At 48.3% G+C, this 17,795-nt stretch overlaps 52 non-coding genes across 52 annotated transcripts; all 52 read right to left on the bottom strand.

Annotated features, from left to right (window-relative positions):
- Window positions 1-60: 60 nt before the first annotated feature.
- On the bottom strand, window positions 61-201 carry LOC142205377 (U4 spliceosomal RNA). Its single transcript, XR_012716387.1, has one exon. It is a non-coding gene; the product is annotated as a U4 spliceosomal RNA (small nuclear RNA).
- Window positions 202-405: 204 nt separating this feature from the next.
- LOC142205673 (U4 spliceosomal RNA) lies at window positions 406-546 on the bottom strand. The gene has a single exon (XR_012716647.1). It is a non-coding gene; the product is annotated as a U4 spliceosomal RNA (small nuclear RNA).
- Window positions 547-750: 204 nt separating this feature from the next.
- Window positions 751-891, bottom strand: LOC142205793 (U4 spliceosomal RNA). Its single transcript, XR_012716754.1, has one exon. It is a non-coding gene; the product is annotated as a U4 spliceosomal RNA (small nuclear RNA).
- Window positions 892-1,095: 204 nt separating this feature from the next.
- On the bottom strand, window positions 1,096-1,236 carry LOC142205875 (U4 spliceosomal RNA). The gene has a single exon (XR_012716831.1). It is a non-coding gene; the product is annotated as a U4 spliceosomal RNA (small nuclear RNA).
- A 204-nt stretch (window positions 1,237-1,440) lies between these two features.
- On the bottom strand, window positions 1,441-1,581 carry LOC142205672 (U4 spliceosomal RNA). Its single transcript, XR_012716646.1, has one exon. It is a non-coding gene; the product is annotated as a U4 spliceosomal RNA (small nuclear RNA).
- Window positions 1,582-1,785: 204 nt separating this feature from the next.
- On the bottom strand, window positions 1,786-1,926 carry LOC142205243 (U4 spliceosomal RNA). The gene has a single exon (XR_012716269.1). It is a non-coding gene; the product is annotated as a U4 spliceosomal RNA (small nuclear RNA).
- Window positions 1,927-2,132: 206 nt separating this feature from the next.
- Window positions 2,133-2,273, bottom strand: LOC142205671 (U4 spliceosomal RNA). The gene has a single exon (XR_012716645.1). It is a non-coding gene; the product is annotated as a U4 spliceosomal RNA (small nuclear RNA).
- Window positions 2,274-2,476: 203 nt separating this feature from the next.
- LOC142205668 (U4 spliceosomal RNA) lies at window positions 2,477-2,617 on the bottom strand. Its single transcript, XR_012716644.1, has one exon. It is a non-coding gene; the product is annotated as a U4 spliceosomal RNA (small nuclear RNA).
- A 204-nt stretch (window positions 2,618-2,821) lies between these two features.
- Window positions 2,822-2,962, bottom strand: LOC142205667 (U4 spliceosomal RNA). Its single transcript, XR_012716643.1, has one exon. It is a non-coding gene; the product is annotated as a U4 spliceosomal RNA (small nuclear RNA).
- A 204-nt stretch (window positions 2,963-3,166) lies between these two features.
- LOC142205792 (U4 spliceosomal RNA) lies at window positions 3,167-3,307 on the bottom strand. Its single transcript, XR_012716753.1, has one exon. It is a non-coding gene; the product is annotated as a U4 spliceosomal RNA (small nuclear RNA).
- A 204-nt stretch (window positions 3,308-3,511) lies between these two features.
- Window positions 3,512-3,652, bottom strand: LOC142205666 (U4 spliceosomal RNA). The gene has a single exon (XR_012716642.1). It is a non-coding gene; the product is annotated as a U4 spliceosomal RNA (small nuclear RNA).
- A 204-nt stretch (window positions 3,653-3,856) lies between these two features.
- LOC142205665 (U4 spliceosomal RNA) lies at window positions 3,857-3,997 on the bottom strand. Its single transcript, XR_012716641.1, has one exon. It is a non-coding gene; the product is annotated as a U4 spliceosomal RNA (small nuclear RNA).
- Window positions 3,998-4,195: 198 nt separating this feature from the next.
- Window positions 4,196-4,336, bottom strand: LOC142205286 (U4 spliceosomal RNA). Its single transcript, XR_012716309.1, has one exon. It is a non-coding gene; the product is annotated as a U4 spliceosomal RNA (small nuclear RNA).
- Window positions 4,337-4,540: 204 nt separating this feature from the next.
- Window positions 4,541-4,681, bottom strand: LOC142205664 (U4 spliceosomal RNA). Its single transcript, XR_012716639.1, has one exon. It is a non-coding gene; the product is annotated as a U4 spliceosomal RNA (small nuclear RNA).
- A 204-nt stretch (window positions 4,682-4,885) lies between these two features.
- Window positions 4,886-5,026, bottom strand: LOC142205663 (U4 spliceosomal RNA). The gene has a single exon (XR_012716638.1). It is a non-coding gene; the product is annotated as a U4 spliceosomal RNA (small nuclear RNA).
- Window positions 5,027-5,230: 204 nt separating this feature from the next.
- LOC142205259 (U4 spliceosomal RNA) lies at window positions 5,231-5,371 on the bottom strand. The gene has a single exon (XR_012716284.1). It is a non-coding gene; the product is annotated as a U4 spliceosomal RNA (small nuclear RNA).
- Window positions 5,372-5,575: 204 nt separating this feature from the next.
- LOC142205662 (U4 spliceosomal RNA) lies at window positions 5,576-5,716 on the bottom strand. The gene has a single exon (XR_012716637.1). It is a non-coding gene; the product is annotated as a U4 spliceosomal RNA (small nuclear RNA).
- Window positions 5,717-5,920: 204 nt separating this feature from the next.
- Window positions 5,921-6,061, bottom strand: LOC142205791 (U4 spliceosomal RNA). The gene has a single exon (XR_012716752.1). It is a non-coding gene; the product is annotated as a U4 spliceosomal RNA (small nuclear RNA).
- Window positions 6,062-6,265: 204 nt separating this feature from the next.
- LOC142205330 (U4 spliceosomal RNA) lies at window positions 6,266-6,406 on the bottom strand. The gene has a single exon (XR_012716350.1). It is a non-coding gene; the product is annotated as a U4 spliceosomal RNA (small nuclear RNA).
- Window positions 6,407-6,604: 198 nt separating this feature from the next.
- On the bottom strand, window positions 6,605-6,745 carry LOC142205874 (U4 spliceosomal RNA). The gene has a single exon (XR_012716830.1). It is a non-coding gene; the product is annotated as a U4 spliceosomal RNA (small nuclear RNA).
- A 204-nt stretch (window positions 6,746-6,949) lies between these two features.
- Window positions 6,950-7,090, bottom strand: LOC142205661 (U4 spliceosomal RNA). The gene has a single exon (XR_012716636.1). It is a non-coding gene; the product is annotated as a U4 spliceosomal RNA (small nuclear RNA).
- A 204-nt stretch (window positions 7,091-7,294) lies between these two features.
- Window positions 7,295-7,435, bottom strand: LOC142205156 (U4 spliceosomal RNA). Its single transcript, XR_012716186.1, has one exon. It is a non-coding gene; the product is annotated as a U4 spliceosomal RNA (small nuclear RNA).
- A 204-nt stretch (window positions 7,436-7,639) lies between these two features.
- On the bottom strand, window positions 7,640-7,780 carry LOC142205188 (U4 spliceosomal RNA). The gene has a single exon (XR_012716218.1). It is a non-coding gene; the product is annotated as a U4 spliceosomal RNA (small nuclear RNA).
- Window positions 7,781-7,984: 204 nt separating this feature from the next.
- Window positions 7,985-8,125, bottom strand: LOC142205660 (U4 spliceosomal RNA). Its single transcript, XR_012716635.1, has one exon. It is a non-coding gene; the product is annotated as a U4 spliceosomal RNA (small nuclear RNA).
- Window positions 8,126-8,329: 204 nt separating this feature from the next.
- LOC142205444 (U4 spliceosomal RNA) lies at window positions 8,330-8,469 on the bottom strand. The gene has a single exon (XR_012716436.1). It is a non-coding gene; the product is annotated as a U4 spliceosomal RNA (small nuclear RNA).
- Window positions 8,470-8,673: 204 nt separating this feature from the next.
- On the bottom strand, window positions 8,674-8,813 carry LOC142205882 (U4 spliceosomal RNA). The gene has a single exon (XR_012716837.1). It is a non-coding gene; the product is annotated as a U4 spliceosomal RNA (small nuclear RNA).
- Window positions 8,814-9,017: 204 nt separating this feature from the next.
- On the bottom strand, window positions 9,018-9,157 carry LOC142205267 (U4 spliceosomal RNA). Its single transcript, XR_012716291.1, has one exon. It is a non-coding gene; the product is annotated as a U4 spliceosomal RNA (small nuclear RNA).
- Window positions 9,158-9,361: 204 nt separating this feature from the next.
- On the bottom strand, window positions 9,362-9,503 carry LOC142205210 (U4 spliceosomal RNA). The gene has a single exon (XR_012716238.1). It is a non-coding gene; the product is annotated as a U4 spliceosomal RNA (small nuclear RNA).
- Window positions 9,504-9,701: 198 nt separating this feature from the next.
- Window positions 9,702-9,840, bottom strand: LOC142205891 (U4 spliceosomal RNA). The gene has a single exon (XR_012716846.1). It is a non-coding gene; the product is annotated as a U4 spliceosomal RNA (small nuclear RNA).
- Window positions 9,841-10,044: 204 nt separating this feature from the next.
- On the bottom strand, window positions 10,045-10,185 carry LOC142205659 (U4 spliceosomal RNA). Its single transcript, XR_012716634.1, has one exon. It is a non-coding gene; the product is annotated as a U4 spliceosomal RNA (small nuclear RNA).
- Window positions 10,186-10,389: 204 nt separating this feature from the next.
- Window positions 10,390-10,530, bottom strand: LOC142205657 (U4 spliceosomal RNA). Its single transcript, XR_012716633.1, has one exon. It is a non-coding gene; the product is annotated as a U4 spliceosomal RNA (small nuclear RNA).
- Window positions 10,531-10,734: 204 nt separating this feature from the next.
- LOC142205656 (U4 spliceosomal RNA) lies at window positions 10,735-10,875 on the bottom strand. Its single transcript, XR_012716632.1, has one exon. It is a non-coding gene; the product is annotated as a U4 spliceosomal RNA (small nuclear RNA).
- A 204-nt stretch (window positions 10,876-11,079) lies between these two features.
- On the bottom strand, window positions 11,080-11,220 carry LOC142205790 (U4 spliceosomal RNA). Its single transcript, XR_012716751.1, has one exon. It is a non-coding gene; the product is annotated as a U4 spliceosomal RNA (small nuclear RNA).
- A 204-nt stretch (window positions 11,221-11,424) lies between these two features.
- LOC142205655 (U4 spliceosomal RNA) lies at window positions 11,425-11,565 on the bottom strand. Its single transcript, XR_012716631.1, has one exon. It is a non-coding gene; the product is annotated as a U4 spliceosomal RNA (small nuclear RNA).
- Window positions 11,566-11,769: 204 nt separating this feature from the next.
- On the bottom strand, window positions 11,770-11,910 carry LOC142205789 (U4 spliceosomal RNA). Its single transcript, XR_012716750.1, has one exon. It is a non-coding gene; the product is annotated as a U4 spliceosomal RNA (small nuclear RNA).
- A 204-nt stretch (window positions 11,911-12,114) lies between these two features.
- On the bottom strand, window positions 12,115-12,255 carry LOC142205654 (U4 spliceosomal RNA). Its single transcript, XR_012716630.1, has one exon. It is a non-coding gene; the product is annotated as a U4 spliceosomal RNA (small nuclear RNA).
- Window positions 12,256-12,459: 204 nt separating this feature from the next.
- On the bottom strand, window positions 12,460-12,600 carry LOC142205653 (U4 spliceosomal RNA). Its single transcript, XR_012716629.1, has one exon. It is a non-coding gene; the product is annotated as a U4 spliceosomal RNA (small nuclear RNA).
- A 204-nt stretch (window positions 12,601-12,804) lies between these two features.
- On the bottom strand, window positions 12,805-12,945 carry LOC142205652 (U4 spliceosomal RNA). Its single transcript, XR_012716628.1, has one exon. It is a non-coding gene; the product is annotated as a U4 spliceosomal RNA (small nuclear RNA).
- A 204-nt stretch (window positions 12,946-13,149) lies between these two features.
- On the bottom strand, window positions 13,150-13,290 carry LOC142205931 (U4 spliceosomal RNA). The gene has a single exon (XR_012716883.1). It is a non-coding gene; the product is annotated as a U4 spliceosomal RNA (small nuclear RNA).
- Window positions 13,291-13,488: 198 nt separating this feature from the next.
- Window positions 13,489-13,629, bottom strand: LOC142205873 (U4 spliceosomal RNA). The gene has a single exon (XR_012716829.1). It is a non-coding gene; the product is annotated as a U4 spliceosomal RNA (small nuclear RNA).
- A 204-nt stretch (window positions 13,630-13,833) lies between these two features.
- LOC142205651 (U4 spliceosomal RNA) lies at window positions 13,834-13,974 on the bottom strand. The gene has a single exon (XR_012716627.1). It is a non-coding gene; the product is annotated as a U4 spliceosomal RNA (small nuclear RNA).
- A 204-nt stretch (window positions 13,975-14,178) lies between these two features.
- LOC142205242 (U4 spliceosomal RNA) lies at window positions 14,179-14,319 on the bottom strand. The gene has a single exon (XR_012716268.1). It is a non-coding gene; the product is annotated as a U4 spliceosomal RNA (small nuclear RNA).
- A 206-nt stretch (window positions 14,320-14,525) lies between these two features.
- On the bottom strand, window positions 14,526-14,666 carry LOC142205650 (U4 spliceosomal RNA). The gene has a single exon (XR_012716626.1). It is a non-coding gene; the product is annotated as a U4 spliceosomal RNA (small nuclear RNA).
- A 203-nt stretch (window positions 14,667-14,869) lies between these two features.
- Window positions 14,870-15,010, bottom strand: LOC142205648 (U4 spliceosomal RNA). Its single transcript, XR_012716625.1, has one exon. It is a non-coding gene; the product is annotated as a U4 spliceosomal RNA (small nuclear RNA).
- Window positions 15,011-15,216: 206 nt separating this feature from the next.
- Window positions 15,217-15,356, bottom strand: LOC142205254 (U4 spliceosomal RNA). The gene has a single exon (XR_012716279.1). It is a non-coding gene; the product is annotated as a U4 spliceosomal RNA (small nuclear RNA).
- Window positions 15,357-15,559: 203 nt separating this feature from the next.
- On the bottom strand, window positions 15,560-15,700 carry LOC142205788 (U4 spliceosomal RNA). The gene has a single exon (XR_012716749.1). It is a non-coding gene; the product is annotated as a U4 spliceosomal RNA (small nuclear RNA).
- A 205-nt stretch (window positions 15,701-15,905) lies between these two features.
- On the bottom strand, window positions 15,906-16,045 carry LOC142205196 (U4 spliceosomal RNA). The gene has a single exon (XR_012716226.1). It is a non-coding gene; the product is annotated as a U4 spliceosomal RNA (small nuclear RNA).
- Window positions 16,046-16,249: 204 nt separating this feature from the next.
- LOC142205246 (U4 spliceosomal RNA) lies at window positions 16,250-16,390 on the bottom strand. Its single transcript, XR_012716272.1, has one exon. It is a non-coding gene; the product is annotated as a U4 spliceosomal RNA (small nuclear RNA).
- Window positions 16,391-16,587: 197 nt separating this feature from the next.
- LOC142205307 (U4 spliceosomal RNA) lies at window positions 16,588-16,729 on the bottom strand. Its single transcript, XR_012716329.1, has one exon. It is a non-coding gene; the product is annotated as a U4 spliceosomal RNA (small nuclear RNA).
- Window positions 16,730-16,933: 204 nt separating this feature from the next.
- LOC142205268 (U4 spliceosomal RNA) lies at window positions 16,934-17,073 on the bottom strand. The gene has a single exon (XR_012716292.1). It is a non-coding gene; the product is annotated as a U4 spliceosomal RNA (small nuclear RNA).
- Window positions 17,074-17,276: 203 nt separating this feature from the next.
- LOC142205332 (U4 spliceosomal RNA) lies at window positions 17,277-17,416 on the bottom strand. Its single transcript, XR_012716352.1, has one exon. It is a non-coding gene; the product is annotated as a U4 spliceosomal RNA (small nuclear RNA).
- A 203-nt stretch (window positions 17,417-17,619) lies between these two features.
- On the bottom strand, window positions 17,620-17,760 carry LOC142205647 (U4 spliceosomal RNA). Its single transcript, XR_012716624.1, has one exon. It is a non-coding gene; the product is annotated as a U4 spliceosomal RNA (small nuclear RNA).
- Window positions 17,761-17,795: the final 35 nt, after the last annotated feature.

Genomic DNA, 17,795 nt, shown 5'->3' with positions numbered 1-17,795 from the left:
CGTGAGCGAAGCGGCTCCGCTTTCCAAAGGTTTCTTCTAATGTTTGTACAAGAAATGAAGTCTCCTTAGAGACTAGCAAAAATTGCCAAAGCTGACTATATTTCAAGTCATCAAGGCGGGGTATTGGGTTTAGTTTTCAATTAGCAATAATCACGCCTCGGTTACACCTCATGGGCCATGATATTGCCACTGCGCAAAGCTAAAGGTTTCCAGGTGCCCATGTTATTGACCCTCGTTAGGAGGAGCCTAGTAAAGCCATGGCGAAAGAAAACGGACCCCTCCCTTCTGCAAGGCATTCTGGGAGTGGAATAATTCAGGGCGGGGCTTCCCTGTCTGTTTCACCCCCGTGGGCGAAGCGGCTCCGCTTTCCAAAGGTTTCTTCTAATGTTTGTACAAGAAATGAAGTCTCCTGAGAGACTAGCAAAAATTGCCAAAGCTGACTATATTTCAAGTCATCAAGGCGGGGTATTGGGTTTAGTTTTCAATTAGCAATAATCACGCCTCGGTTACACCTCATGGGCCATGATATTGCCACTGCGCAAAGCTAAAGGTTTCCAGGTGCCCATGAAATTGACCCTCGTTAGGAGGAGCCTAGTAAAGCCATGGCGAAAGAAAACGGACCCCTCCCTTCTGCAAGGCATTCTGGGAGTGGAATAATTCAGGGCGGGGCTTCCCTGCCTGTTTCACCCGCGTGGGAGAAGCGGCTCCGCTTTCCAAACGTTTCTTCTAATGTTTGTACAAGAAATGAAGTCTCCTGAGAGACTAGCAAAAATTGCCAAAGCTGACTATATTTCAAGTCATCAAGGCGGGGTTTTGGGTTTAGTTTTCAATTAGCAATAATCACGCCTCGGTTACACCTCATGGGCCATGATATTGCCACTGCGCAAAGCTAAAGGTTTCCAGGTGCCCATGAAATTGACCCTCGTTAGGAGGAGCCTAGTAAAGCCATGGCGAAAGAAAACGGACCCCTCCCTTCTGCAAGGCATTCTGGGAGTGGAATAATTCAGGGCGGGGCTTCCCTGCCTGTTTCACCCGCGTGGGAGAAGCGGCTCCGCTTTCCAAACGTTTCTTCTAATGTTTGTACAAGAAATGAAGTCTCCTGAGAGACTAGCAAAAATTGCCAAAGCTGACTATATTTCAAGTCATCAAGGCGGGGTATTGGGTTTAGTTTTCAATTAGCAATAATCACGCCTCGGTTACTCCTCATGGGCCATGATATTGCCACTGCGCAAAGCTAACGGTTTCCAGGTGCCCATGAAATTGACCCTCGTTAGGAGGAGCCTAGTAAAGCCATGGCGAAAGAAAACGGACCCCTCCCTTCTGCAAGGCATTCTGGGAGTGGAATAATTCAGGGCGGGGCTTCCCTGCCTGTTTCACCCCCGTGGGCGAAGCGGCTCCGCTTTCCAAAGGTTTCTTCTAATGTTTGTACAAGAAATGAAGTCTCCTGAGAGACTAGCAAAAATTGCCAAAGCTGACTATATTTCAAGTCATCAAGGCGGGGTATTGGGTTTAGTTTTCAATTAGCAATAATCACGCCTCGGTTACACCTCATGGGCCATGATATTGCCACTGCGCAAAGCTAAAGGTTTCCAGGTGCCCATGAAATTGACCCTCGTTAGGAGGAGCCTAGTAAAGCCATGGCGAAAGAAAACGGACCCCTCCCTTCTGCAAGGCATTCTGAGAGTGGAATAATTCAGGGCGGGGCATCCCTGCCTGTTTCACCCCCGTGGGCGAAGCGGCTCCGCTTTCCAAAGGTTTATTCTAATGTTTGTACAAGAAATGAAGTCTCCTGAGAGACTAGCAAAAATTGCCAAAGCTAACTATATTTCAAGTCATCAAGGCGGGGTATTGGGTTTAGTTTTCAATTAGCAATAATCACGCATCGGTTACACCTCATGGGCCATGATATTGCCACTGCGCAAAGCTAAAGGTTTCCAGGTGCCCATGTTATTGACCCTCGTTAGGAGGAGCCTAGTAAAGCCATGGCGAAAGAAAACGGACCCCTCCCTTCTGCAAGGCATTCTGGGAGTGGAATAATTCAGGGGGGGGGGCTTCCCTGCCTGTTTCACCCCCGTGGGCGAAGCGGCTCCGCTTTCCAAAGGTTTCTTCTAATGTTTGTACAAGAAATCAAGTCTCCTGAGAGACTAGCAAAAATTGCCAAAGCTGACTATATTTCAAGTCATCAAGGCGGGGTATTGGGTTTAGTTTTCAATTAGCAATAATCACGCCTCGGTTACACCTCATGGGCCATGATATTGCCACTGCGCAAAGCTAAAGGTTTCCAGGTGCTTAGTTATTGACCATCGTTAGGAGGAGCCTAGTAAAGCCATGGCGAAAGAAAACGGACCCCTCCCTTCTGCAAGGCATTCTGGGAGTGGAATAATTCAGGGCGGGGCTTCCCTGCCTGTTTCACCCCCGTGGGCGAAGCGACTCCGCTTTCCAAACGTTTCTTCTAATGTTTGTACAAGAAATGAAGTCTCCTGAGAGACTAGCAAAAATTGCCAAAGCTGACTATATTTCAAGTCATCAAGGCGGGGTATTGGGTTTAGTTTTCAATTAGCAATAATCACGCCTCGGTTACACCTCATGGGCCATGATATTGCCACTGCGCAAAGCTAAAGGTTTCCAGGTGCCCATGAAATTGACCCTCGTTAGGAGGAGCCTAGTAAAGCCATGGCGAAAGAAAACGGACCCCTCCCTTCTGCAAGGCATTCTGGGAGTGGAATAATTCAGAGCGGGGCTTCCCTGCCTGTTTCACCCCCGTGGGCGAAGCGGCTCCGCTTTCCAAAGGTTTCTTCTAATGTTTGTACAAGAAATGAAGTCTCCTGAGAGACTAGCAAAAATTGCCAAAGCTGACTATATTTCAAGTCATCAAGGCGGGGTATTGGGTTTAGTTTTCAATTAGCAATAATCACGCCTCGGTTACACCTCATGGGCCATGATATTGCCACTGCGCAAAGCTAAAGGTTTCCAGGTGCCCATGTTATTGACCCTCGTTAGGAGGAGCCTAGTAAAGCCATGGCGAAAGAAAACGGACCCCTCCCTTCTGCAAGGCATTCTGGGAGTGGAATAATTCAGGGCGGGGCTTCCCTGCCTGTTTCACCCCCGTGAGCGAAGCGGCTCCGCTTTCCAAAGGTTTCTTCTAATGTTTGTACAAGAAATGAAGTCTCCTGAGAGACTAGCAAAAATTGCCAAAGCTGACTATATTTCAAGTCATCAAGGCGGGGTTTTGGGTTTAGTTTTCAATTAGCAATAATCACGCCTCGGTTACACCTCATGGGCCATGATATTGCCACTGCGCAAAGCTAAAGGTTTCCAGGTGCCCATGAAATTGACCCTCGTTAGGAGGAGCCTAGTAAAGCCATGGCGAAAGAAAACGGACCCCTCCCTTCTGCAAGGCATTCTGGGAGTGGAATAATTCAGGGCGGGGCTTCCCTGCCTGTTTCACCCCCGTGGGCGAAGCGGCTCCGCTTTCCAAAGGTTTCTTCTAATGTTTGTACAAGAAATGAAGTCTCCTGAGAGACTAGCAAAAATTGCCAAAGCTGACTATATTTCAAGTCATCAAGGCGGGGTATTGGGTTTAGTTTTCAATTAGCAATAATCACGCCTCGGTTACACCTCATGGGCCATGATATTGCCACTGCGCAAAGCTAAAGGTTTCCAGGTGCCCATGAAATTGACCCTCGTTAGGAGGAGCCTAGTAAAGCCATGGCGAAAGAAAACGGACCCCTCCCTTCTGCAAGGCATTCTGGGAGTGGAATAATTCAGGGCGGGGCTTCCCTGCCTGTTTCACCCCCGTGGGCGAAGCGGCTCCGCTTTCCAAAGGTTTCTTCTAATGTTTGTACAAGAAATGAAGTCTCCTGAGAGACTAGCAAAAATTGCCAAAGCTGACTATATTTCAAGTCATCAAGGCGGGGTATTGGGTTTAGTTTTCAATTAGCAATAATCACGCCTCGGTTACACCTCATGGGCCATGATATTGCCACTGCGCAAAGCTAAAGGTTTCCAGGTGCCCATGAAATTGACCTTCGTTAGGAGGAGCCTAGTAAAGCGAAAGAAAACAGACCCCTCCCTTCTGCAAGGCATTCTGGGAGTGGAATAATTCAGGGCGGGGCTTCCCTGCCTGTTTCACCCCCGTGGGTGAAGCGGCTCCGCTTTCCAAAGGTTTCTTCTAATGTTTGTACAAGAAATGAAGTCTCCTGAGAGACTAGCAAAAATTGCCAAAGCTGACTATATTTCAAGTCATCAAGGCGGGGTATTGGGTTTAGTTTTCAATTAGCAATAATAACGCCTCGGTTACTCCTCATGGGCCATGATATTGCCACTGCGCAAAGCTAACGGTTTCCAGGTGCCCATGAAATTGACCCTCGTTAGGAGGAGCCTAGTAAAGCCATGGCGAAAGAAAACGGACCCCTCCCTTCTGCAAGGCATTCTGGGAGTGGAATAATTCAGGGCGGGGCTTCCCTGCCTGTTTCACCCCCGTGGGCGAAGCGGCTCCGCTTTCCAAAGGTTTCTCCTAATGTTTGTACAAGAAATGAAGTCTCCTGAGAGACTAGCAAAAATTGCCAAAGCTGACTATATTTCAAGTCATCAAGGCGGGGTATTGGGTTTAGTTTTCAATTAGCAATAATCACGCCTCGGTTACACCTCATGGGCCATGATATTGCCACTGCGCAAAGCTAAAGGTTTCCAGGTGCCCATGAAATTGACCCTCGTTAGGAGGAGCCTAGTAAAGCCATGGCGAAAGAAAACGGACCCCTCCCTTCTGCAAGGCATTCTGGGAGTGGAATAATTCAGGGCGGGGCTTCCCTGCCTGTTTCACCCCCGTGGGCGAAGCGGCTCCGCTTTCCAAAGGTTTCTTCTAATGTTTGTACAAGAAATGAAGTCTCCTGAGAGACTAGCAAAAATTGCCAAAGCTGACTATATTTCAAGTCATCAAGGCGGGGTATTGGGTTTAGTTTTCAATTAGCAATAATCACGCCTCGGTTACACCTCATGGGCCATGATATTGCCACTGCGCAAAGCTAAAGGTTTCCAGGTGCCCATGAAATTGACCCTCGTTAGGAGGAGCCTAGTAAAGCCATGGCGAAAGAAAACGGACCCCTCCCTTCTGCAAGGCATTCTGGGAGTGGAATAATTCAGGGCGGGGCTTCCCTGCCTGTTTCACCCCCGTGGGCGAAGCGGCTCCGCTTTCCAAAGGTTTCTTCTAATGTTTGTACAAGAAATGAAGTCTCCTGAGAGACTAGCAAAAATTGCCAAAGCTGACTATATTTCAAGTCATCAAGGCGGGGTATTGGGTTTAGTTTTCAATTAGCAATAATCACGCCTCGGTTACAACTCATGGGCCATGATATTGCCACTGCGCAAAGCTAAAGGTTTCCAGGTGCCCATGTTATTGACCCTCGTTAGGAGGAGCCTAGTAAAGCCATGGCGAAAGAAAACGGACCCCTCCCTTCTGCAAGGCATTCTGGGAGTGGAATAATTCAGGGCGGGGCTTCCCTGCCTGTTTCACCCCAGTGGGCGAAGCGGCTCCGCTTTCCAAAGGTTTCTTCTAATGTTTGTACAAGAAATGAAGTCTCCTGAGAGACTAGCAAAAATTGCCAAAGCTGACTATATTTCAAGTCATCAAGGCGGGGTATTGGGTTTAGTTTTCAATTAGCAATAATCACGCCTCGGTTACACCTCATGGGCCATGATATTGCCACTGCGCAAAGCTAAAGGTTTCCAGGTGCCCATGTTATTGACCCTCGTTAGGAGGAGCCTAGTAAAGCCATGGCGAAAGAAAACGGACCCCTCCCTTCTGCAAGGCATTCTGGGAGTGGAATAATTCAGGGCGGGGCTTCCCTGCCTGTTTCACCCCCGTGAGCGAAGCGGCTCCGCTTTCAAAGGGTTTCTTCTAATGTTTGTACAAGAAATGAAGTCTCCTGAGAGACTAGCAAAAATTGCCAAAGCTGACTATATTTCAAGTCATCAAGGCGGGGTTTTGGGTTTAGTTTTCAATTAGCAATAATCACGCCTCGGTTACACCTCATGGGCCATGATATTGCCACTGCGCAAAGCTAAAGGTTTCCAGGTGCCCATGAAATTGACCCTCGTTAGGAGGAGCCTAGTAAAGCCATGGCGAAAGAAAACGGACCCCTCCCTTCTGCAAGGCATTCTGGGAGTGGAATAATTCAGGGCGGGGCTTCCCTGCCTGTTTCACCCCCGTGGGCGAAGCGGCTCCGCTTTCCAAAGGTTTCTTCTAATGTTTGTACAAGAAATGAAGTCTCCTGAGAGACTAGCAAAAATTGCGAAAGCTGACTATATTTCAAGTCATCAAGGTGGGGTATTGGGTTTAGTTTTCATTTAGCAATAATCATGCCTCGGTTACACCTCATGGGCCATGATATTGCCACTGCGCAAAGCTAAAGGTTTCCAGGTGCCCATGAAATTGACCTTCGTTAGGAGGAGCCTAGTAAAGCGAAAGAAAACAGACCCCTCCCTTCTGCAAGGCATTCTGGGAGTGGAATAATTCAGGGCGGGGCTTCCCTGCCTGTTTCACCCCCGCGGGTGAAGCGGCTCCGCTTTCCAAAGGTTTCTTCTAATGTTTGTACAAGAAATGAAGTCTCCTGAGAGACTAGCAAAAATTGCCAAAGCTGACTATATTTCAAGTCATCAAGGCGGGGTATTGGGTTTAGTTTTCAATTAGCAATAATCACGCCTCGGTTACTCCTCATGGGCCATGATATTGCCACTGCGCAAAGCTAACGGTTTCCAGGTGCCCATGAAATTGACCCTCGTTAGGAGGAGCCTAGTAAAGCCATGGCGAAAGAAAACGGACCCCTCCCTTCTGCAAGGCATTCTGGGAGTGGAATAATTCAGGGCGGGGCTTCCCTGCCTGTTTCACCCCCGTGGGCGAAGCGGCTCCGCTTTCCAAAGGTTTCTTCTAATGTTTGTACAAGAAATGAAGTCTCCTGAGAGACTAGCAAAAATTGCCAAAGCTGACTATATTTCAAGTCATCAAGGCGGGGTATTGGGTTTAGTTTTCAATTAGCAATAATCACGCCTCGGTTACACCTCATGGGCCATGATATTGCCACTGCGCAAAGCTAAAGGTTTCCAGGTGCCCATGAAATTGACCCTCGTTAGGAGGAGCCTAGTAAAGCCATGGCGAAAGAAAACGGACCCCTCCCTTCTGCAAGGCATTCTGAGAGTGGAATAATTCAGGGCGGGGCTTCCCTGCCTGTTTCACCCCCGTGGGCGAAGCGGCTCCGCTTTCCAAAGGTTTCTTCTAATGTTTGTACAAGAAATGAAGTCTCCTGAGAGACTAGCAAAAATTGCCAAAGCTGACTATATTTCAAGTCATCAAGGCGGGGTATTGGGTTTAGTTTTCAATTAGCAATAATCACGCCTTGGTTACACCTCATGGGCCATGATATTGCCACTGCGCAAAGCTAAAGGTTTCCAGGTGCCCATGTTATTGACCCTCGTTAGGAGGAGCCTAGTAAAACAATGGCGAAAGAAAACGGACCCCTCCCTTCTGCAAGGCATTCTGGGAGTGGAATAATTCAGGGCGGGGCTTCCCTGCCTGTTTCACCCGCGTGGGAGAAGCGGCTCCGCTTTCCAAACGTTTCTTCTAATGTTTGTACAAGAAATGAAGTCTCCTGAGAGACTAGCAAAAATTGCCAAAGCTGAATATATTTCAAGTCATCAAGGCGGGGTATTGGGTTTAGTTTTCAATTAGCAATAATCACGCCTCGGTTACACCTCATGGGCCATGATATTGCCACTGCGCAAAGCTAAAGGTTTCCAGGTGCCCATGTTATTGACCCTCGTTAGGAGGAGCCTAGTAAAGCCATGGCGAAAGAAAACGGACCCCTCCCTTCTGCAAGGCATTCTGGGAGTGGAATAATTCAGGGCGGGGCTTCCCTGCCTGTTTCACCCCCGTGGGCGAAGCGGCTCCGCTTTCCAAAGGTTTCTTCTAATGTTTGTACAAGAAATGAAGTCTCCTGAGAGACTAGCAAAAATTGCCAAAGCTGACTATATTTCAAGTCATCAAGGCGGGGTATTGGGTTTAGTTTTCAATTAGCAATAATCACGCCTCGGTTACACCTCATGGGCCATGATATTGCCACTGCGCAAAGCTAAAGGTTTCCAGGTGCCCATGTTATTGACCCTCGTTAGGAGGAGCCTAGTAAAGCCATGGCGAAAGAAAACGGACCCCTCCCTTCTGCAAGGCATTCTGGGAGTGGAATAATTCAGGGCGGGGCTTCCCTGCCTGTTTCACCCCCGTGAGCGAAGCGGCTCCGCTTTCCAAAGGTTTCTTCTAATGTTTGTACAAGAAATGAAGTCTCCTGAGAGACTAGCAAAAATTGCCAAAGCTGACTATATTTCAAGTCATCAAGGCGGGGTTTGGGTTTAGTTTTCAATTAGCAATAATCACGCCTCGGTTACACCTCATGGGCCATGATATTGCCACTGCGCAAAGCTAAAGGTTTCCAGGTGCCCATGAAATTGACCCTCGTTAGGAGGAGCCTAGTAAAGCCATGGCGAAAGAAAACGGACCCCTCCCTTCTGCAAGGCATTCTGGGAGTGGAATAATTCAGGGCGGGGCTTCCCTGCCTGTTTCACCCCCGTGGGCGAAGCGGCTCCGCTTTCCAAACGTTTCTTCTAATGTTTGTACAAGAAATGAAGTCTCCTGAGAGACTAGCAAAAATTGCCAAAGCTGACTATATTTCAAGTCATCAAGGCGGGGTATTGGGTTTAGTTTTCAATTAGCAATAATCACGCCTCGGTTACACCTCATGGGCATGATATTGCCACTGCGCAAAGCTAAAGGTTTCCAGGTGCCCATGAAATTGACCCTCGTTAGGAGGAGCCTAGTAAAGCCATGGCGAAAGAAAACGGACCCCTCCCTTCTGCAAGGCATTCTGGAGTGGAATAATTCAGGGCGGGGCTTCCCTGCCTGGTTTCACCCGCGTGGGAGAAGCGGCTCCGCTTTCCAAACGTTTCTTCTAATGTTTGTACAAGAAATGAAGTCTCCTGAGAGACTAGCAAAAATTGCCAAAGCTGACTATATTTCAAGTCATCAAGGCGGGGTATTGGGTTTAGTTTCAATTAGCAATAATCACGCCTCGGTTACACCTCATGGGCCATGATATTGCCACTGCGCAAAGCTAAAGGTTTCCAGGTGCCCATGTTATTGACCCTCATTAGGAGGAGCCTAGTAAAGCCATGGCGAAAGAAAACGGACCCCTCCCTTCTGCAAGGCATTCTGGGAGTGGAATAATTCAGGGCGGGGCTTCCCTGCCTGTTTCACCCCCGTGGGCGAAGCGGCTCTGCTTTCCAAAGGTTTCTTCTAATGTTTGTACAAGAAATGAAGTCTCCTGAGAGACTAGCAAAAATTGCCAAAGCTGACTATATTTCAAGTCATCAAGGCGGGGGTATTGGGTTTAGTTTTCATTTAGCAATAATCATGCCTCGGTTACACCTCATGGGCCATGATATTGCCACTGCGCAAAGCTAAAGGTTTCCAGGTGCCCATGAAATTGACCTTCGTTAGGAGGAGCCTAGTAAAGCGAAAGAAAACAGACCCCTCCCTTCTGCAAGGCATTCTGGGAGTGGAATAATTCAGGGCGGGGCTTCCCTGCCTGTTTCACCCCCGCGGGTGAAGCGGCTCCGCTTTCCAAAGGTTTCTTCTAATGTTTGTACAAGAAATGAAGTCTCCTGAGAGACTAGCAAAAATTGCCAAGCTGACTATATTTCAAGTCATCAAGGCGGGGTATGGGTTTAGTTTTCAATTAGCAATAATCACGCCTCGGTTACACCTCATGGGCCATGATATTGCCACTGCGCAAAGCTAAAGGTTTCCAGGTGCCCATGAAATTGACCCTCGTTAGGAGGAGCCTAGTAAAGCCATGGCGAAAGAAAACGGACCCCTCCCTTCTGCAAGGCATTCTGGGAGTGGAATAATTCAGGGCGGGGCTTCCCTGCCTGTTTCACCCCCGTGGGCGAAGCGGCTCCGCTTTCCAAAGGTTTCTTCTAATGTTTGTACAAGAAATGAAGTCTCCTGAGAGACTAGCAAAAATTGCCAAAGCTGACTATATTTCAAGTCATCAAGGCGGGGTATTGGGTTTAGTTTTCAATTAGCAATAATCACGCCTCGGTTACACCTCATGGGCCATGATATTGCCACTGCGCAAAGCTAAAGGTTTCCAGGTGCCCATGAAATTGACCCTCGTTAGGAGGAGCCTAGTAAAGCCATGGCGAAAGAAAACGGACCCCTCCCTTCTGCAAGGCATTCTGGGAGTGGAATAATTCAGGGCGGGGCTTCCCTGCCTGTTTCACCCCCGTGGGCGAAGCGGCTCCGCTTTCCAAAGGTTTCTTCTAATGTTTGTACAAGAAATGAAGTCTCCTGAGAGACTAGCAAAAATTGCCAAAGCTGACTATATTTCAAGTCATCAAGGCGGGGTATTGGGTTTAGTTTTCAATTAGCAATAATCACGCCTCGGTTACACCTCATGGGCCATGATATTGCCACTGCGCAAAGCTAAAGGTTTCCAGGTGCCCATGTTATTGACCCTCGTTAGGAGGAGCCTAGTAAAGCCATGGCGAAAGAAAACGGACCCCTCCCTTCTGCAAGGCATTCTGGGAGTGGAATAATTCAGGGCGGGGCTTCCCTGCCTGTTTCACCCCCGTGGGCGAAGCGGCTCCGCTTTCCAAAGGTTTCTTCTAATGTTTGTACAAGAAATGAAGTCTCCTGAGAGACTAGCAAAAATTGCCAAAGCTGACTATATTTCAAGTCATCAAGGCGGGGTATTGGGTTTAGTTTTCAATTAGCAATAATCACGCCTCGGTTACACCTCATGGGCCATGATATTGCCACTGCGCAAAGCTAAAGGTTTCCAGGTGCCCATGAAATTGACCCTCGTTAGGAGGAGCCTAGTAAAGCCATGGCGAAAGAAAACGGACCCCTCCCTTCTGCAAGGCATTCTGGGAGTGGAATAATTCAGGGCGGGGCTTCCCTGCCTGTTTCACCCCCGTGGGCGAAGCGGCTCCGCTTTCCAAACGTTTCTTCTAATGTTTGTACAAGAAATGAAGTCTCCTGAGAGACTAGCAAAAATTGCCAAAGCTGACTATATTTCAAGTCATCAAGGCGGGGTTTTGGGTTTAGTTTTCAATTAGCAATAATCACGCCTCGGTTACACCTCATGGGCCATGATATTGCCACTGCGCAAAGCTAAAGGTTTCCAGGTGCCCATGTTATTGACCCTCGTTAGGAGGAGCCTAGTAAAGCCATGGCGAAAGAAAACGGACCCCTCCCTTCTGCAAGGCATTCTGGGAGTGGAATAATTCAGGGCGGGGCTTCCCTGCCTGTTTCACCCCCGTGGGCGAAGCGGCTCCGCTTTCCAAAGGTTTCTTCTAATGTTTGTACAAGAAATGAAGTCTCCTGAGAGACTAGCAAAAATTGCCAAAGCTGACTATATTTCAAGTCATCAAGGCGGGGTATTGGGTTTAGTTTTCAATTAGCAATAATCACGCCTCGGTTACACCTCATGGGCCATGATATTGCCACTGCGCAAAGCTAAAGGTTTCCAGGTGCCCATGAAATTGACCCTCGTTAGGAGGAGCCTAGTAAAGCCATGGCGAAAGAAAACGGACCCCTCCCTTCTGCAAGGCATTCTGGGAGTGGAATAATTCAGGGCGGGGCTTCCCTGCCTGTTTCACCCCCGTGGGCGAAGCGGCTCCGCTTTCCAAAGGTTTCTTCTAATGTTTGTACAAGAAATGAAGTCTCCTGAGAGACTAGCAAAAATTGCCAAAGCTGACTATATTTCAAGTCATCAAGGCGGGGTTTTGGGTTTAGTTTTCAATTAGCAATAATCACGCCTCGGTTACACCTCATGGGCCATGATATTGCCACTGCGCAAAGCTAAAGGTTTCCAGGTGCCCATGTTATTGACCCTCGTTAGGAGGAGCCTAGTAAAGCCATGGCGAAAGAAAACGGACCCCTCCCTTCTGCAAGGCATTCTGGGAGTGGAATAATTCAGGGCGGGGCTTCCCTGCCTGTTTCACCCCCGTGAGCGAAGCGGCTCCGCTTTCCAAAGGTTTCTTCTAATGTTTGTACAAGAAATGAAGTCTCCTGAGAGACTAGCAAAAATTGCCAAAGCTGACTATATTTCAAGTCATCAAGGCGGGGTATTGGGTTTAGTTTTCAATTAGCAATAATCACGCCTCGGTTACACCTCATGGGCCATGATATTGCCACTGCGCAAAGCTAAAGGTTTCCAGGTGCCCATGTTATTGACCCTCGTTAGGAGGAGCCTAGTAAAGCCATGGCGAAAGAAAACGGACCCCTCCCTTCTGCAAGGCATTCTGGGAGTGGAATAATTCAGGGCGGGGCTTCCCTGTCTGTTTCACCCCCGTGGGCGAAGCGGCTCCGCTTTCCAAAGGTTTCTTCTAATGTTTGTACAAGAAATGAAGTCTCCTGAGAGACTAGCAAAAATTGCCAAAGCTGACTATATTTCAAGTCATCAAGGCGGGGTATTGGGTTTAGTTTTCAATTAGCAATAATCACGCCTCGGTTACACCTCATGGGCCATGATATTGCCACTGCGCAAAGCTAAAGGTTTCCAGGTGCCCATGAAATTGACCCTCGTTAGGAGGAGCCTAGTAAAGCCATGGCGAAAGAAAACGGACCCCTCCCTTCTGCAAGGCATTCTGGGAGTGGAATAATTCAGGGCGGGGCTTCCCTGCCTGTTTCACCCGCGTGGGAGAAGCGGCTCCGCTTTCCAAACGTTTCTTCTAATGTTTGTACAAGAAATGAAGTCTCCTGAGAGACTAGCAAAAATTGCCAAAGCTGACTATATTTCAAGTCATCAAGGCGGGGTATTGGGTTTAGTTTTCAATTAGCAATAATCACGCCTCGGTTACACCTCATGGGCCATGATATTGCCACTGCGCAAAGCTAAAGGTTTCCAGGTGCCCATGTTATTGACCCTCATTAGGAGGAGCCTAGTAAAGCCATGGCGAAAGAAAACGGACCCCTCCCTTCTGCAAGGCATTCTGGGAGTGGAATAATTCAGGGCGGGGCTTCCCTGCCTGTTTCACCCCCGTGGGCGAAGCGGCTCCGCTTTCCAAACGTTTCTTCTAATGTTTGTACAAGAAATGAAGTCTCCTGAGAGACTAGCAAAAATTGCCAAAGCTGACTATATTTCAAGTCATCAAGGCGGGGTATTGGGTTTAGTTTTCATTTAGCAATAATCATGCCTCGGTTACACCTCATGGGCCATGATATTGCCACTGCGCAAAGCTAAAGGTTTCCAGGTGCCCATGAAATTGACCTTCGTTAGGAGGAGCCTAGTAAAGCGAAAGAAAACAGACCCCTCCCTTCTGCAAGGCATTCTGGGAGTGGAATAATTCAGGGCGGGGCTTCCCTGCCTGTTTCACCCCCGCGGGTGAAGCGGCTCCGCTTTCCAAAGGTTTTTTCTAATGTTTGTACAAGAAATGAAGTCTCCTGAGAGACTAGCAAAAATTGCCAAAGCTGACTATATTTCAAGTCATCAAGGCGGGGTATTGGGTTTAGTTTTCAATTAGCAATAATCACGCCTCGGTTACTCCTCATGGGCCATGATATTGCCACTGCGCAAAGCTAACGGTTTCCAGGTGCCCATGAAATTGACCCTCGTTAGGAGGAGCCTAGTAAAGCCATGGCGAAAGAAAACGGACCCCTCCCTTCTGCAAGGCATTCTGGGAGTGGAATAATTCAGGGCGGGGCTTCCCTGCCTGTTTCACCCCCGTGGGCGAAGCGGCTCCGCTTTCCAAAGGTTTCTTCTAATGTTTGTACAAGAAATGAAGTCTCCTGAGAGACTAGCAAAAATTGCCAAAGCTGACTATATTTCAAGTCATCAAGGCGGGGTATTGGGTTTAGTTTTCAATTAGCAATAATCACGCCTCGGTTACACCTCATGGGCCATGATATTGCCACTGCGCAAAGCTAAAGGTTTCCAGGTGCCCATGAAATTGACCCTCGTTAGGAGGAGCCTAGTAAAGCCATGGCGAAAGAAAACGGACCCCTCCCTTCTGCAAGGCATTCTGAGAGTGGAATAATTCAGGGCGGGGCATCCCTGCCTGTTTCACCCCCGTGGGCGAAGCGGCTCCGCTTTCCAAAGGTTTATTCTAATGTTTGTACAAGAAATGAAGTCTCCTGAGAGACTAGCAAAAATTGCCAAAGCTAACTATATTTCAAGTCATCAAGGCGGGGTATTGGGTTTAGTTTTCAATTAGCAATAATCACGCATCGGTTACACCTCATGGGCCATGATATTGCCACTGCGCAAAGCTAAAGGTTTCCAGGTGCCCATGTTATTGACCCTCGTTAGGAGGAGCCTAGTAAAGCCATGGCGAAAGAAAACGGACCCCTCCCTTCTGCAAGGCATTCTGGGAGTGGAATAATTCAGGGGGGGGGGCTTCCCTGCCTGTTTCACCCCCGTGGGCGAAGCGGCTCCGCTTTCCAAAGGTTTCTTCTAATGTTTGTACAAGAAATCAAGTCTCCTGAGAGACTAGCAAAAATTGCCAAAGCTGACTATATTTCAAGTCATCAAGGCGGGGTATTGGGTTTAGTTTTCAATTAGCAATAATCACGCCTCGGTTACACCTCATGGGCCATGATATTGCCACTGCGCAAAGCTAAAGGTTTCCAGGTGCTTAGTTATTGACCATCGTTAGGAGGAGCCTAGTAAAGCCATGGCGAAAGAAAACGGACCCCTCCCTTCTGCAAGGCATTCTGGGAGTGGAATAATTCAGGGCGGGGCTTCCCTGCCTGTTTCACCCCCGTGGGCGAAGCGACTCCGCTTTCCAAACGTTTCTTCTAATGTTTGTACAAGAAATGAAGTCTCCTGAGAGACTAGCAAAAATTGCCAAAGCTGACTATATTTCAAGTCATCAAGGCGGGGTATTGGGTTTAGTTTTCAATTAGCAATAATCACGCCTCGGTTACACCTCATGGGCCATGATATTGCCACTGCGCAAAGCTAAAGGTTTCCAGGTGCCCATGAAATTGACCCCTCGTTAGGAGGAGCCTAGTAAAGCCATGGCGAAAGAAAACGGACCCCTCCCTTCTGCAAGGCATTCTGGGAGTGGAATAATTCAGAGCGGGGCTTCCCTGCCTGTTTCACCCCCCGTGGGCGAAGCGGCTCCGCTTTCCAAAGGTTTCTTCTAATGTTTGTACAAGAAATGAAGTCTCCTGAGAGACTAGCAAAATTGCCAAAGCTGACTATATTTCAAGTCATCAAGGCGGGGTATTGGGTTTAGTTTTCAATTAGCAATAATCACGCCTCGGTTACACCTCATGGGCCATGATATTGCCACTGCGCAAAGCTAAAGGTTTCCAGGTGCCCATGTTATTGACCCTCGTTAGGAGGAGCCTAGTAAAGCCATGGCGAAAGAAAACGGACCCCTCCCTTCTGCAAGGCATTCTGGGAGTGGAATAATTCAGGGCGGGCTTCCCTGCCTGTTTCACCCCCGTGAGCGAAGCGGCTCCGCTTTCCAAAGGTTTCTTCTAATGTTTGTACAAGAAATGAAGTCTCCTGAGAGACTAGCAAAAATTGCCAAAGCTGACTATATTTCAAGTCATCAAGGCGGGGTTTTGGGTTTAGTTTTCAATTAGCAATAATCACGCCTCGGTTACACCTCATGGGCCATGATATTGCCACTGCGCAAAGCTAAAGGTTCCAGGTGCCCATGAAATTGACCCTCGTTAGGAGGAGCCTAGTAAAGCCATGGCGAAAGAAAACGGACCCCTCCCTTCTGCAAGGCATTCTGGGAGTGGAATAATTCAGGGCGGGGCTTCCCTGCCTGTTTCAACCCCCCGTGGGCGAAGCGGCTCCGCTTTCCAAAGGTTTCTTCTAATGTTTGTACAAGAAATGAAGTCTCCTGAGAGACTAGCAAAAATTGCCAAAGCTGACTATATTTCAAGTCATCAAGGCGGGGTATTGGGTTTAGTTTTCAATTAGCAATAATCACGCCTCGGTTACACCTCATGGCCATGATATTGCCACTGCGCAAAGCTAAAGGTTTCCAGGTGCCCATGAAATTGACCCTCGTTAGGAGGAGCCTAGTAAAGCCATGGCGAAAGAAAACGGACCCCTCCCTTCTGCAAGGCATTCTGGGAGTGGAATAATTCAGGGCGGGGCTTCCCTGCCTGTTTCACCCCCGTGGGCGAAGCGGCTCCGCTTTCCAAAGGTTTCTTCTAATGTTTGTACAAGAAATGAAGTCTCCTGAGAGACTAGCAAAAATTGCCAAAGCTGACTATATTTTCAAGTCATCAAGGCGGGTATTGGGTTTAGTTTTCAATTAGCAATAATCACGCCTCGGTTACACCTCATGGGCCATGATATTGCCACTGCGCAAAGCTAAAGGTTTCCAGGTGCCCATGAAATTGACCTTCGTTAGGAGGAGCCTAGTAAAGCGAAAGAAAACAGACCCCTCCCTTCTGCAAGGCATTCTGGGAGTGGAATAATTCAGGGCGGGGCTTCCCTGCCTGTTTCACCCCGTGGGTGAAGCGGCTCCGCTTTCCAAAGGTTTCTTCTAATGTTTGTACAAGAAATGAAGTCTCCTGAGAGACTAGCAAAAATTGCCAAAGCTGACTATATTTCAAGTCATCAAGGCGGGGGTATTGGGTTTAGTTTTCAATTAGCAATAATAACGCCTCGGTTACTCCTCATGGGCCATGATATTGCCACTGCGCAAAGCTAACGGTTTCCAGGTGCCCATGAAATTGACCCTCGTTAGGAGGAGCCTAGTAAAGCCATGGCGAAAGAAAACGGACCCCTCCCTTCTGCAAGGCATTCTGGGAGTGGAATAATTCAGGGCGGGGCTTCCCTGCCTGTTTCACCCCCGTGGGCGAAGCGGCTCCGCTTTCCAAAGGTTTCTCCTAATGTTTGTACAAGAAATGAAGTCTCCTGAGAGACTAGCAAAAATTGCCAAAGCTGACTATATTTCAAGTCATCAAGGCGGGGTATTGGGTTTAGTTTTCAATAGCAATAATCACGCCTCGGTTACACCTCATGGGCCATGATATTGCCACTGCGCAAAGCTAAAGGTTTCCAGGTGCCCATGAAATTGACCCTCGTTAGGAGGAGCCTAGTAAAGCCATGGCGAAAGAAAACGGACCCCTCCCTTCTGCAAGGCATTCTGGGAGTGGAATAATTCAGGCGGGGCTTCCCTGCCTGTTTCACCCCCGTGGGCGAAGCGGCTCCGCTTTCCAAAGGTTTCTTCTAATGTTTGTACAAGAAATGAAGTCTCCTGAGAGGCTAGCAAAAATTGCCAAAGCTGACTATATTTCAAGTCATCAAGGCAGGGTATTGGATTTAGTTTTCAATTAGCAATATCACGCCTCGGTTACACCTCATGGGCCATGATATTGCCACTGCGCAAAGCTAAAGGTTTCCAGGTGCCCATGAAATTGACCCTCGTTAGGAGGAGCCTAGTAAAGCCATGGCGAAAGAAAACGGACCCCTCCCTTCTGCAAGGCATTCTGGGAGTGGAATAATTCAGGGCGGGCTTCCCTGCCTGTTTCACCCCCGTGGGCGAAGCGGCTCCGCTTTCCAAAGGTTTCTTCTAATGTTTGTACAAGAAATGAAGTCTCCTGAGAGACTAGCAAAAATTGCCAAAGCTGACTATATTTCAAGTCATCAAGGCGGGGTATTGGGTTTAGTTTTCAATTAGCAATAATCACGCCTCGGTTACACCTCATGGGCCATGATATTGCCACTGCGCAAAGCTAAAGGTTTCCAGGTGCCCATGAAATTGACCCTCGT

The sequence above is a fragment of the Leptodactylus fuscus genome, chromosome 5, assembly GCF_031893055.1.
Source record: "Leptodactylus fuscus isolate aLepFus1 chromosome 5, aLepFus1.hap2, whole genome shotgun sequence".
NCBI classification, from domain to species: Eukaryota; Metazoa; Chordata; class Amphibia; order Anura; family Leptodactylidae; genus Leptodactylus; species Leptodactylus fuscus.
Note: the sequence above shows the minus strand (reverse complement) of the source record. Positions and strands in the feature narration are given on the sequence as shown.